We start from the raw sequence: 13,454 nt of genomic DNA, 5'->3' as shown, positions 1-13,454 counted from the left end.
CACTTCAGATTCTGTGCCTCCCTCTCTCTCTGCCCCCCAACCCCCGCCCCAGCTCATGCCCTGTCTCTCTCTCAAAAATAAATAAACATTTAAAAATGTAAAAAAAAAACTTAGAGGAATATATTATATCTATAATGGGCTTAGTCGGCATGCAGGTAAGCAAAAAGAAACCACACAAAATATTTCAACATAAGAGATTTCATATAGGTTGGAGGTGCTCAAAGACAGGCAGGGTTATTGAGGTGTCACAAGGACAGTACTGTGGGGAAACAGCTGCCATCTAGGAGTGAGAAACAGAGGTTGAGGTCATATGTGATTAGAATCTCAGAGGAGGGCTGTGATCTCTGGGAAGGGAGCAATGCTTCCCTTCTGCTGGGGCCTCTCTGCTGGGATGTTGTGGCAAAGGTGCTAGGTGAGCTGGAAGATGCTGGAGACTGGGTCTGGAACTCAGTGCACTCCTGGGGATGAGTGGGGTTGCTGGAGTGACACTGATAGGGGCAGCAAGCAAATCAGAAGTGGAACTTTCCTTGCTCATCCTGCCTCCTGCTCTCCCTCTTGTGAGAAATGGGAAGTGCAGAGTCTCAAGCAAAGCATCACAAAGCAGATTATAGGAAAGTAGGTGTGGAGCCCAGAGACAAGAACTTAATAAATCATGTGGGGGTAAGGGAACGCAGACACTTACTCACGTTTATGTACTTCAGCATTGTTGAATTGGGTTACAGCGATCAAACCTTTTTCTTTTTTTGTTTTATTTATTTATCTTGAGAGAGAGAAAATAAAGAGGGCAGGGGCTAGAGAGAGAGAGGGAGAGAGAGAATCCCTAGTAGACTCTGTGCTGTCAGCACAGAGCCCAACACGGGGCTTAATCCCATGAACCGTGAGATCATGATCTGAGTGGAAATCAAGAATCAAATGCTGAACCAGCTGAGCCACCCAGGTGCCCCAAACCTTAATTTTCTTTAAGCTTATTTTTTTTATTTTTAAGTAATCTCTACACCCACTATGCAGCTCAAAACTCACGACCCTGTGATGAAAACTCACATGCTCTTCTGACTGAACCAGCCAGGCCTTATTTTTCACTGAGATATATTTCATATACCCGTTTCAGTATACAGTTAAAATATACAATACAGTGTTTTTTAGTGTATTTACAACGTTATGCAGTTATCACCACTAATTGCACAATAGTTTAATCAGCCCAAAAAGAAACTTTGTGCCCTTTAGCTATCACCTCCTATCCCACTACATCCCCCACCCTCCCCTTAACCCTAAGGCAACCATAGACCTGCTTTTCAATACTACGGAATTGCCTATTTTGGACATTTAATATAAATGGAATCATACGTTATGTGAGCTTCTTTCTTTTTGTTTGGCTTCTTTTACTTGGCAAAATGTTTTCAAGATTCATCCATGTTGGAGCATGTATCAGTACGTCATTAGTTTTTATAGCTAAACTATAGCTTTATATAGTTTTTTTTTTATTTTTTTTCAACGTTTATTTATTTTTTGGGACAGAGAGAGACAGAGCATGAATGGGGGAGGGGCAGAGAGAGAGGGAGACACAGAATCGGAAACAGGCTCCAGGCTCTGAGCCATCAGCCCAGAGCCTGACGCGGGGCTCGAACTCACGGACCGCGAGATCGTGACCTGGCTGAAGTCGGACGCTTAACCGACTGCGCCACCCAGGTGCCCCATTTAGCTTTTTCCCATAGCAGCTGCACCGTTTTATATTCCGACCAGCAATGTATGAAGGTTCCAAGTCTATACATCCTTACTAAGACTTGTTATTGTCTGTCTTTTTTATCATAGCCATCCTAATGGGCATGAAGTGATATCTTACTGTGATTTTTTTGGTATAAAATGAAATTTTATTTTATTAATAATCCTAGCATCTTTTCATGTGCTTATTACCATTTGTATATATTCTTTGGAGAAATGTCTATTCAAGTCCTTTACCTATCTTTAATTGGATTGTTTGTTTTTTGTTGTTGGGTTGTAAGAGTTCTTTATATAGGACATTCGACTCTTATCAGAAATATGATTTGCAAATATTCTCTCCCTTCTGTAGGTTGTCTTTTCAGTTTCTTAATAATGTCCTTTGATGCAGAAATTTTGCAGTTCTGATGAAGTCTAATTTATTTCTTTTTACTCATATTTTTGGTGTCATATCTCAGAATCCATTGCATAATACAAGGTCACAAAGATTTACATACGTTTTCCTGTAAGAATTTTATGCTTTTAACACTTATGTTTAGTTTTTTTTTAATCTGAGTTAATTTTTGCACGTGGATATCCAGTCATTCCAGCGTCATTTGTTGAAAAGACTGTTCTTTCCCCCAATGCATTATTTCAGCACGCATGTTGAAAATCACTTTTTTTTTCCAGATTCTCAATTCTATTCTGATGATGTATATGTCTATTCTTATGCTAGTACCACACAGTCTTAATTACTGTAGCTTTGTAGTAAGTTTTGAAATTGGGACTAGCATTGGTTTTCTTTTCCAAGATTGTTGGCTATTTGAGGTATTTTGCATTTCCATATGGATTCTAGGTTCAGCTTGTCAATTCATGCAAAAAAGGCAGCTGGGATTTTGATAGGGATTACATTGAATACCATGCTTACTTTTAGCAAAAACATTTCCACTGTGACCAGAAAGTCTGTTTTTCAAGATGCTAACTCTCTTGGTAATAGGCGGTAAGTGTAAACTGCATTAAGTTAGCTCAGATTAAAATCAAGATTTTTGTCTCTCTTTTGTAGAACAAATCACATTGATAACTTTAAATATATTTGGGTGAAATGCATATCTGTGTGGTTTGGTGAGGGCAAGGACTGTATCTAGTTTTGCTGACCACTGTATCCCCAGGCTAAGCCCAGAGCCTTATATGTAGAAAGTGCTCAGGCTTGTTAAGAAAGGCAAGCATCTTCCCTAACAGGTGAGGGAACAAGAGCAGAAGGATATATGGACTTAGGCTGTCCAACGTGATGCCCAAGGGCACGAGGATGTGTAAAAAGAACCCAGCTCACCCAGACACAAAAGTGCACACATTGTCTTTTTTATATGAAATGTTCAAATGTCTAGGGGGTGGGAATATGGACTGACTGTAAAACAGGTTTCTTTTTAGGTTGATGGGCATATTCTAAAATTAGATTATGGTGATGACTGTACAACTCCTTAATTTTACTGTAATTCATTCAATTATATACTTAAAGGTGGTACATTTTATGATATGTAAATATCACAATAAAACTAAAAAAAAAAAAAAAAAGAAGAAGAAGAAAGAAAAAGAAAAAAAAAAACCCTAACATAGAATTCCAGCTTGAGACTGGGGCTTCAGTCAGTTTCAATTTTTACTGGGGAAAGTGATACAGACGAGGTAGGTCAAAGGGGGCTATATTTCACTGGCAAAGGAACAAAAAAGGAAAAGAAAAGAAAAAATGGAGGTGGAGTGATTGAAAGGAATAGTGGATCTGCAAAGAGCAGTTGGGACTGAGGCTCACAGAAAAGGTAATGAGGGATCAGGGGCCAAGATTCCTGTCGGGAGTTGGTCTATAAAAGGGCCTGGAATACAAAGTAGAGAACGGACACTAGGTTGAAGGGAGACAAGGGACTGGAAGGCTAACCCATCTGCCCAGTTTTTGACAGCGAGGAAACAAAGAAGGTCATGGGCTTGCCTTTCAGCGGCACTAGGGGGACCACATTTGAGACACTCCGGGGCAGGGCTGGTCACCCTGGTGTGAAAAGACTGTAGCGGCAGCCGGAGAAATGTGGCGGTGGGAAAACCTTCTAGTTAGGAGCCATCACTTCGCCATTCACCCTTGTCAGCCCAGCTGCTGGGATGGCTCAGCAGGGAAGGGAAATGATCGATAGTGGCTCCTGACAGGTTACAAGGGAAGAAGTAAATGTTCTACAAATGGCTGTGGGTCATGTTGGCTAGGCTGTCTGACTCCCAATCCTGCCCTTGGTCTTGATGCTGGAGCGTCTGCATCCCTCACAGCCACTAAGTCTAAATCACATCCGGAGGCTTTCTGGCTTCGATACTTTTGCTCACCCCAAGCTAAAATTCACCTGGCCTTCAAAGCCTGCTTCATTTATTTACAGTGCTAGCTTTCTTATCCTTCTTTAACATGTGTGATGTGCCAGGGACTATGCTAAGATCTTTCTAGGCATGCATACATTCTCACACAAACCCGAGAGTTAGAAACCGTTGTCCTCATTTTTTATTTATTTATTTATTTATTTATTTATTTTTTCAACGTTTATTTATTTTTGGGACAGAGAGAGACAGAGCATGAACGGGGGAGGGGCAGAGAGAGAGGGAGACACAGAATCAGAAACAGGCTCCAGGCTCTGAGCCATCAGCCCAGAGCCCGACGCGGGGCTCGAACTCCCAGACCGCGAGATCGTGACCTGGCTGAAGTCGGACGCTTAACCGACTGCGCCACCCAGGCGCCCCTGTCCTCATTTTTTAGATTAGAATATAAACAAAGATGAGAATTAATTTGCTGAGATCACACAGCTGGTAAGTAGCAGAGGTGGGCCTTGATCTTGGGTGTGTCTGATGCCAAAGCCCATTTTTCTCATAGAGTACTGTCTTGTCTTTTCAAAGTGAATCTTCAATGGGCCACTCTAATTGCAAGTCTGATTAAACACTAATTTCTTACTTCTAAAGGTGGAGTAAATAAACAGCTAATTATTTCCCTTTAACTGAATTGGGCATTCACAGAGAGCAGCAGACATGCCTGATATAAATAAAACAAACACCAGCTATTTTGCCCCCTGGTCACTAGTCGGGGAGTAAGGTTCTCAATCTTGAGGCATGGTTTCGGGCATTGGGAGTTGGGACTGGGGATTTGTCACAGCCTGCAGCCTTCAGAAGTGCTCTGGTTTCAGTTTGTTAGGACCCAGCTGTTCAGTCAGCAACTCCCAACACTGACTCTGGGAGCATGGACGGGACAGCTATTGTTGGGCTCCCCTGGGGAGGAGCTTGAGGGCTCTTCCCTTTTTGCAGCAAATTGGCCTGATTTCAACCCTTACTGGGAAGAACCAGGCATGCATGTGTTACTAAGTCACAAAGCTCAAGTAACCTACTCAGTTTTCAGATTAATACCTAAAAAATCGCATTCACAAAATTTAAATCTAATACTTGCACCCAAATTTAAACTAGAATATCATGGTAAAAGCCTACAGCCTTCAACTAATCTTGAGGAAGAAAGCCTTATCTTATCCCTCCATAGAGTGATGGTAAAGATTAGATAGAAAGCATTATCCTCATTTTACAGGTAAGAAAGTTGGCTCAGAGAAGTTTCTATCCTGAGTGCGCCTGACACCTTGTTTTATGTCTATAGATACTCCATTTTAAATATCTGTTCATTAACTGACCCCATCTCCCTGTAGTCAGTGGAGGAGAGAAGAAAATACAGGTATTATTTACGTAGTTTCAGGTATAATGTTTTCTCCTTTCTGTCCAGTTCACCAAGCTGGAGAGTTTGCCTCTCTCCTCTTCGTCTGGGCACGGAATTCCTGCCATTCCCCCAGGAGATACTTACCCAGGAACAGCTTCTGCGATTATCTCGCCACGATGGATCCTGCCATGCCAGAGTGTGGCGGCACAAAACTAATGGTGGAGCCAATAAGTGAGTGGAAAGTAAAAGGTCTTTTTTCCACCTTCGCGGGATCCATGCAGCAAGGCGGTGAGGTGCGAAGCCAGGTATGGGCATGGTAGCAGGGAAATGACTGATGTCATCATTAGGTCTGAGAGTTGTGCGTCCTTGGTACTCAGCTGCTTCCTAATGACATTTTCCCCCTCTTGATTTCTTCTCCCTTTCATAAGAAAACTCAGTGCAGAATGAAACCCTGAGTCCAGGGTCTGATTTGAATGGAGGTTTTAATATAAGTGATATTTGTGTTCTTTAAAATGAAAGGTTTTTTTCATATATTGTTCCATGTTATAAATGATTTATGTTTATGAGAAGTACAATTTTTAGTCATAACCTTTCAAGCCTCCTTGGCATTATGTTTTTAAACCACACGAGGGCAGTGGTGTCACATGTAAAAGATGCCTGCCTTCTGCTTTCTGAACAGATGGCACATTTGTTAGACTTCATTGGATGTATTTTTCCTTTATCGAAGCACAGGGGAATTTCACATTTGCAGGTAGAATGGGGGAAGATAGTTAAAATTTTATGCCGTATTTTTATCTCTTTGTTTATGCTGATAAAGACTGCAAAAGCAGTTGATTTATCCTCCTTTTTGCTGTTTTGAGAGATTGTTGTGCTAACAAGCTGGGGTGGGTGCTCATTACCACCGTGACCCTGGCAGAAGATATTCTGTTGATTTTGCATTTAATTGGAAATGTCACAATGATAATACATAAGCCCATCCTTCTTCCAACCCTCCACACCCTTAGATATGACTTAAATTCCTGCTGTTGCTTTCAGGAAAATTTTGCATTTTGTCTTTCTCCATACCTATTAGGTAGGCAGAATCTAGCCAGCTTTCTCTGAAGTTGGGACCCTGTGACCTTCCTTACCCCACGATCACAGAAAGTCTGAAGTAGCTCTTTCACAGATAGGTCTAGTCCTGCTGGGTTCCAAATGTCCCCTGGCCCTTGTGGATGCAGAGGGTCTTAAGTCAGAGCTAATCCGTTGCATCTTCTTAAGGTGGGATAATGCAAAGGTTGCTGCAGAACTGTGGACAGTTCTAGCATGTGTCCTTTGAGCATAGTTGGTTTGTCATGCTGTATTGGCTCATGCAGTACTTAATTTTTAAAAATTGCTAACACTTAAATGCAAAGAGTTCTATTAAAGATCCAGTTTCTTGCTTTTCTTGAAACATTGGACAATCAGAATGACTAGCCTGCACAGTCTCTGGGTGACAATTGGCCCATAGCCACCTTCTTTGTGGCTATATGTAGTCATTACATACCCAGGTCTCCCCTTTTGTTTCCCTGACACTAGAGAGGTGCTCATTAGAACCGTGTTTGCACTGTTTTTGTTACAATAAAAAGGAAAATGAGAATTTAATACTCATGTCAGTCTCAGAATAGAAAAATGGAAGGTATAGTCATGGAGCCACATGTCTCAAGGAAAATGAGCCTGAATGTAGCCTTCCCTGCTGCAGCATTTAGGGAAACTACCTGCTCTGCTAGCACCTTGAATTTCCCACGTGGGAGAGCTGTGCCTTTGAAGGTGGGCAGGTGTGGGGCTGACCTTGGGTAAAGTACCAGCAGCACTCCGGTGATCTTTTTATCCCCTTGGTTGAATGGGGATAATCTCATTTAACTCCCACAGCAGCCCTGGAAGGTAATCACTGAGTTATCTGGGCACACCGCTTAGCGCAGTATGGTCGGCCAGCTCCTGGCTTTGTCTTACCTTCCTCTCGGGGGCGGTGGGTTTTCAGGCTGGTGTGCCACGGAGCCTCCTGAGCGGGCACTCTTTGGTAAGTTGCAGATTCACTGCCTGACCCGGCTGGGGGAAGAAAAGGTTAAGGGAGAAGTGGGGCGGGCGAGGAAAGCCCTTTGGACGGGGTCTCAGACCCGGATGTGGCTAGATGCCAGTCCTGGAGCCTCGAGGTGGCAGCTGAGCTCCGCAGGGCTCCAGGAGGATTGGAGGAACAGACAGGAAATCCATTCTTGCTCTGCAGATTCATCGGCAAAACGCCCAAAGCAAACAGCAGAGGAAGTTTGCTTTAGTGGAGACAAACTCACAACTTTGCTCTTTCAAAGCCTCTGTTTACAAGTCAAAGCCGAGGCTCAGGCGGGCTTTCTATGCACACTCACCTGCAGGGGTGCTGCCTGCAGCGCGTTTTGCTAACTCTGGGCGCCTCCGCAGCGGGGCTCCGGATAACCAGGTGGGGCAGCTCGGGTGGAGCTCTACCCCTTGGGGATTCAGGGCTCTTCACCCCAGGCCTCCCAGGGTCAAATTTGGGAAGAGGGATGAGGAAGAAGAAGAAGAAAAAAAAGCCCTTAGCACTGGTGAGTTTTCGAATGGAGCATCACCTGTGGGTTATGGAATGAGGTGAGCAGCAGGAAAATAGGAAAATTGACAGATGCTGGCTTTAGGGAATTGCAGCTTGAACAAAGGTGCTAAATAAAGCATGCTGCTCACGGAATAGAAGCCACAGAAGATGTCTTTAAGGAGAGGTGTTGGTTCTGTTACCTGAATGGTGTCTACTGTTGTAACTGGATTGGGTATGTCTGTTACCTTGAAATAAAATAAACTGTACTAGTGTCTGGAAGAAAAATATGTTGGCTAAAGGGGCACCTGGGTGGCTCTTCAGCTCAGGTCATTGATGAGGTTTTTTGGGGGTGATAGTGGAGTTTACGGGGTCTGGAGCTGACAGCCAACAAAGAATTCTTGAAGATATCTTTGGTGCAAAAAGGTGATTTTATTAAAGCACAGGAACAGGACCCGGGGGCAGAAGGAGATGCCCCAGGACCAGGAGGAGAGACTGCATACACTGTGGAGTTGGAGGAGGTAAAGTCCAGGGGAAGTTTCCAGTGAGGTTTTCATACGTTAAAGAAGAGTCACAGGATCCTGGAGGCCTGGCTATTGTCAAGCTAAGATTGTTTTTCCCCCAGCAAAGCATTAGCTTTAAGACAGTAAGAGAGTTCCTGGAGACACATTTTACTCTGCCCTCCTCAAGTCTTTGCCAATGGGCTGCAGGTTATAAGGAAATGTAACTTTATGTGTCATTTTCTTCTGCCTTTGTCTGCCACGTCAGTCATGATCTCACCGGTCATGGGATTGGGCTTCATGCTGAGAGTGCAGAGCCTTCTTGGGACTCTCTCTCTCTCTCTCCCTCCCTCCCTCACACTGCCCTTACCCCACAGGTGCTCCCACTCTCTGTCTCTGTGTCTCTCTCAAATTAAATAAATAAGGTTTAAAAATATATCTGCGAGAGGTGGAGTTTGGTGAATTTATAAAAAACAGTATCACAGATCTTACGTAACTTTGTATTCCAGTGAAAGATTTTCTGTGGGAAGGGAGGCCAAGAGGGTGCTCTCTGCTTCCTAGTGGGAAAATGGAGACCTGAGGAACCAGGGGAGCTATGAGATTGGTGAATCACTGAATTTCTCGCCTTGAGGGGCTGCTGATGAAAATGTCTTAGAGATGGTCTGATATCATGGTTCAGCCCTAGGGTTCTGGAGGCAGCTACCTGTGTTTTGAATCCCGGCTGTGATGCTTTTTACCTGTGGAATGTTGGGCAAGTCACATTCCTTCTTTAAACCTTCATTTCCCTGGCTAGAGAGGGGTGGAGAGAGACTGAGCATCTAAGTCACAGTGATGTAGGGCTGGAGGACAGTGCTGACATTCGCACTGAAGTGTCTGATTTCGAAGCCCTGGCTGTCTACTGTATGTACTGCCCATCGAGTTAAAAACACGTCCCACCTCCCCACCCCACTCCATCCTCACCAACATTTCCTCCCAATTTAGATTTTGAACTCTTAGATTCAGTGCATTCGGTCTTTGCTGCTTTTGTCATTCTTCGGTGCAGGAACCTCCCACCTTCTGTCCCTCACTTTCTGGGTCCTTTGTCATCTGTCCCTAATTTTTTTCAAACTGAATCTCTGACCCTTCCCGGCCATAATTTCTGGTTAATGTTTGCCCCTTTTCATGCCTTTTTTCTCAGGCCGTCCTCACTTTGTGTAATACTCTTCCTTCTCCTGAGAAGGCCTGTGTGGGTGTGGTTCTCTGCCCCTGAATTTCTTTAAACTATTCCCTCCTAGAGTGTACCCTCTGAGGGTCAGTGGCTAAATAAGGTAAGAAAACGGTTGCTTGTTTAAATGGAGTTTTATATGCTAGTATGCGTTATAAATCCTTCAAAAGATGCTATTGCATGTAGGGTTTTCACACTGTTTGGACCCAAGGAATTTAAAACACTTCCTCCTTTCTTTCTTCCCTCCCTCCTTCCCTCCTTTCCTTTCTTCTTCTTCCTTTTAATATTTCATGGGGCCAGAATGTCATGGTACATGTTTTGGAGGCTATAGCACTGACCATTATAGTTGAGGTTATTGAATTCCTACGTAGGGGAGCCCAAGGCCAAACCCTGGGACCAATTGTGTTTCCAAGTGGGGTATAACAAGGGCATCAGTCAGCCCTTCTGTTGCTCTTCTGGGAAGTCATATTTTGCATCTAGTACTGTGCTCTTACCATCTTACCTGGTAACCAAGTCCCTATCTCATAAAGCATTCCAGTAAGTGCATCCCTGCTCTTGGTCTCCTGTCTGTTATCCCAATTCCTGTGGCTTTATTTGTGATTCCAAAGTCTGGCATCCTACTCTGTCCCTGAACTTGATTCTATGTTGCTTGTCTCCCCACACAATGCCAACCTATATCTTTCAATTTGGCTTGCCCTTTGGGCCTCTTAGGATACCTTGGTCTTCATTCTTGGTCCCATGCCCCTGTAGTCTTACTTACTCTTTTCAGAGTTGATGTGATTTAGTTGCTGAGGGGTTCAGGCTCTGGGATCTGATAAACTGAGTTCTAATAATAATTGTAAACTCTTGAGGGAGTTATTTAACTTTGGGCCTCAATTTTTTTCATCAGTAAAGCAAGCATAACTCCCTTATACAGTCCTGATGAAGATTAAATGAGATAGTCCATATGAAGTGCTTCTTGTACCCCCTGTTACAGAGTAAGAGATCAATAATTATTAGCTATTATATTATTCAAGTCCCAAGGGCTTCTTTGATCAATTTAGCCCATACTGAGCTCTCTCATCTCTAAATATTATAATTAGTGTCACAGACTTAACACTTGATTTTGTTTGTGACTTAGTTACAGCTCACCACACTAGATTTGCACTTAATTTTTTTAAAAAATGGATGATTTCAGGAGTGCTTGGGTGGCTCAGTTGGTTAAGCATCCGACTCTTGATTTCAGCTCAGGTTATGATCTTACAATTCATGAGTTGGTGCCCTGCATCAGTCTCTGCGCTAGCAGTGTGGAGCCTGCTTGGAATTCTCTCTCTCCCTTTCTCTTTGCCCCTCCCCAACTCATGCTTGTGCTTGCGCTCTCTCAAAATAAGTAAAATCAACTTAATTTTTATTAAGTTTAATTTTATTAATTTTTACTTAAAAAGTTTAATTTTACTAATTTTTATTTAAAAAAAATTAAATGGATAATTTCAAACGTACCATAAGTAGAGAGATGAATGGCATCCTTTGGTAGGATCCTATTTTTTTAATGTTTATTTTTAAGAGGGACATAGCATGAGCAGGGGAGGGGCAGAGAGAGAGAGAGGGACACAGAGAATCTGAAATAGGCCCTAGGCTCTGAGCTGTCAGCACAGAGCCCAATGTAGGGCTTGAACTAGTGAACTGCGAGATCATGACCTGAGCTGAAGTTGGACGCTTAACTGACTGAGTCACCCAGGTGGCTGTAGGGTCCCTTTGTACTTGTCACTGGATTGGGTCTTTTGTGATAGTCCTTTTTCATTCTGTTCTGACATTAAATCTAACATTGCTCCATACACAGGAGATGTTGACATAGGCTGTAACGGAGAACAAGCCACCCGCTGTGTGTGAGGCTGTGCCTAGGAAGTCTCTCTGCTCAGACTTTCCTGGAGGATGAGATCACCAAAATGGCTCTCTTTTCTCTTTCTCTTAGATGTAGAGATGGAAAAATAGCAGCCTACTTCCTAGACGATATTTCATTCTCCAAAGCAAAAGCATTCCATCTCCCCTTTTCAGTTCTTCAGCTGAGTCTGGGGCAAAATAATTTTTGAATCAGTGATTTCCCATTTTCCCCTAAAGTTTTATCAGAACTGCTTTCTGGTATCAGGTTTGAATCCCAGTTCTCGACCTTTGTGGCTTAAAGCGGCAGACTTGAGAAGACAGATCTCAGAGCTAAATCTCCATCCTCCCCCCCCCCCTTTTTTTTTTTGCACTGGGTGATTGACATCCAGGGACACAGCATATTGACTTCTCTCAAGATGTTGAACAAAATAAAAACTATGTGCAAGAGGAAACATGATCCTACATTTATTAATGCGGCATCAGTGTCTCTGGAAGCATGTTTTATGCCACAATTCCTCTTGATGGCACTGGAGCCTTAAATATCATAACCAGTCTGGTCTTTCTCATTCTAAATCCTATTATCTAGGTTAGCTCATCTGTATTCAAAAGATCAATGTTGCATTATTACAAAGATCCTTTCAAGTGTAAAAAGGATGGCACTTCATTACAGAAAGTAAAAGAAACTAATCAAACTTTCTTGGTGAAATCATTGACTTTTTTAAGTAAAGGGCAAATTTAAGAATTTGAAAGTCCGAGATGCGAGAGAACTCTGTGGTTTGGGCTCACTCCGGCATGAATGCGTCTGGTTGTAGCGTGTGGGTCTTGGATAACCTAAAGAAGAAAGAGGCTTTCTCGAAAGAGTCTCAGTGCTTGCAGCTATTCTCGTTTCTTCTGTCATTGCCTGGTTATGTGTCTTGGAAAAAATGAGCTGCTGGTGGGAAGACTCCGAGTTATAATCCATGGTGTGCCCTATACAGGCAACATGTCAAGTGAGTTGGTTAATAGAAATTGTTAGGAAAACACTGGTAAATGTTATTTATTCATTGTCTTAGTTCTTCTGTTAACAGACAGCTCTTGTTTCTTATTATCACCACTTGTGTTCTGTGGCTTGTGTATTAACAGGGAGGATGTTTGTTAGGGATGCTTTGGGGGTCAACACCTGTGGAATGGAGGGGAAAGAAGTGGGATGGGGTAGGGGGAGAGCCACAATGCATGCCCAAGGATACATACATAAGAAAGAGCGCCTCTGGAGCATGAATGGCTTTTTGGTGCTGTCTTTCCTAAGGAGGAAGAAGCCGGCCCTGTCATATAAACAAACAACCTTGGAAAAGGTGCTTGCTTTTTAGCCAGCCTTTGGTTTTTAGTTTGAGCAGTCCCCAAAGGGAGATGATAGTTGAGGGCTATTTGCTGGCAGCACTCCCAGTAGCCTGGGCAAAATTCCTTTTATTTCTGAAAGTTGGATCTGGGCAGCACATCACACTCTTTTTATTATTATTTTTTAATGTTTATTATTTTTTAAAAAAAAAAAATTTTTTTTTTCAACGTTTATTTATCTTTGGGACAGAGAGAGACAGAGCATGAACGGGGGAGGGGCAGAGAGAGAGGGAGACACAGAATCGGAAGCAGGCTCCAGGCTCTGAGCCATCAGCCCAGAGCCTGACGCGGGGCTCGAACTCACGGACCGCGAGATCGTGACCTGGCTGAAGTCGGACGCCTAACCGACTGCGCCACCCAGGTGCCCCAATGTTTATTTATTTTTGAGAGGGTGGGAAGGCAGAGAGAGAGGGAGACAGAGGATCTGAAGCATGCTCTGTCTGCGCTGACAGCAGAGAGCCCGATGCAGGGCTCGAACTCAAGAACTGTGAGCTCGTGACCTGAGTCAAAGTCAGGTGCTTGACCCACTGAGCCACCCAGGCGCCCCCTACCACCCTTTAC

The 13,454-nt window shown here is 43.4% G+C and overlaps 1 protein-coding gene across 1 annotated transcript in view; it reads left to right on the top strand.

Annotated features, from left to right (window-relative positions):
• MAT2B (methionine adenosyltransferase 2B) overlaps nt 1-13,454 on the top strand; it is a 156,169-nt gene that overhangs the window by 54,203 nt on the left and 88,512 nt on the right. Inside the window, exon 10 of the transcript XR_007153394.1 lies at nt 5,471-5,709. The gene's annotated coding sequence lies outside the window, so the exon portion shown is untranslated. The remainder of the gene's footprint in view (nt 1-5,470; nt 5,710-13,454) is intronic.

Source organism: Prionailurus viverrinus, chromosome A1 (assembly GCF_022837055.1).
Source record: "Prionailurus viverrinus isolate Anna chromosome A1, UM_Priviv_1.0, whole genome shotgun sequence".
In the NCBI taxonomy this organism is placed as follows: domain Eukaryota; kingdom Metazoa; phylum Chordata; class Mammalia; order Carnivora; family Felidae; genus Prionailurus; species Prionailurus viverrinus.
Note: the sequence above shows the minus strand (reverse complement) of the source record. Positions and strands in the feature narration are given on the sequence as shown.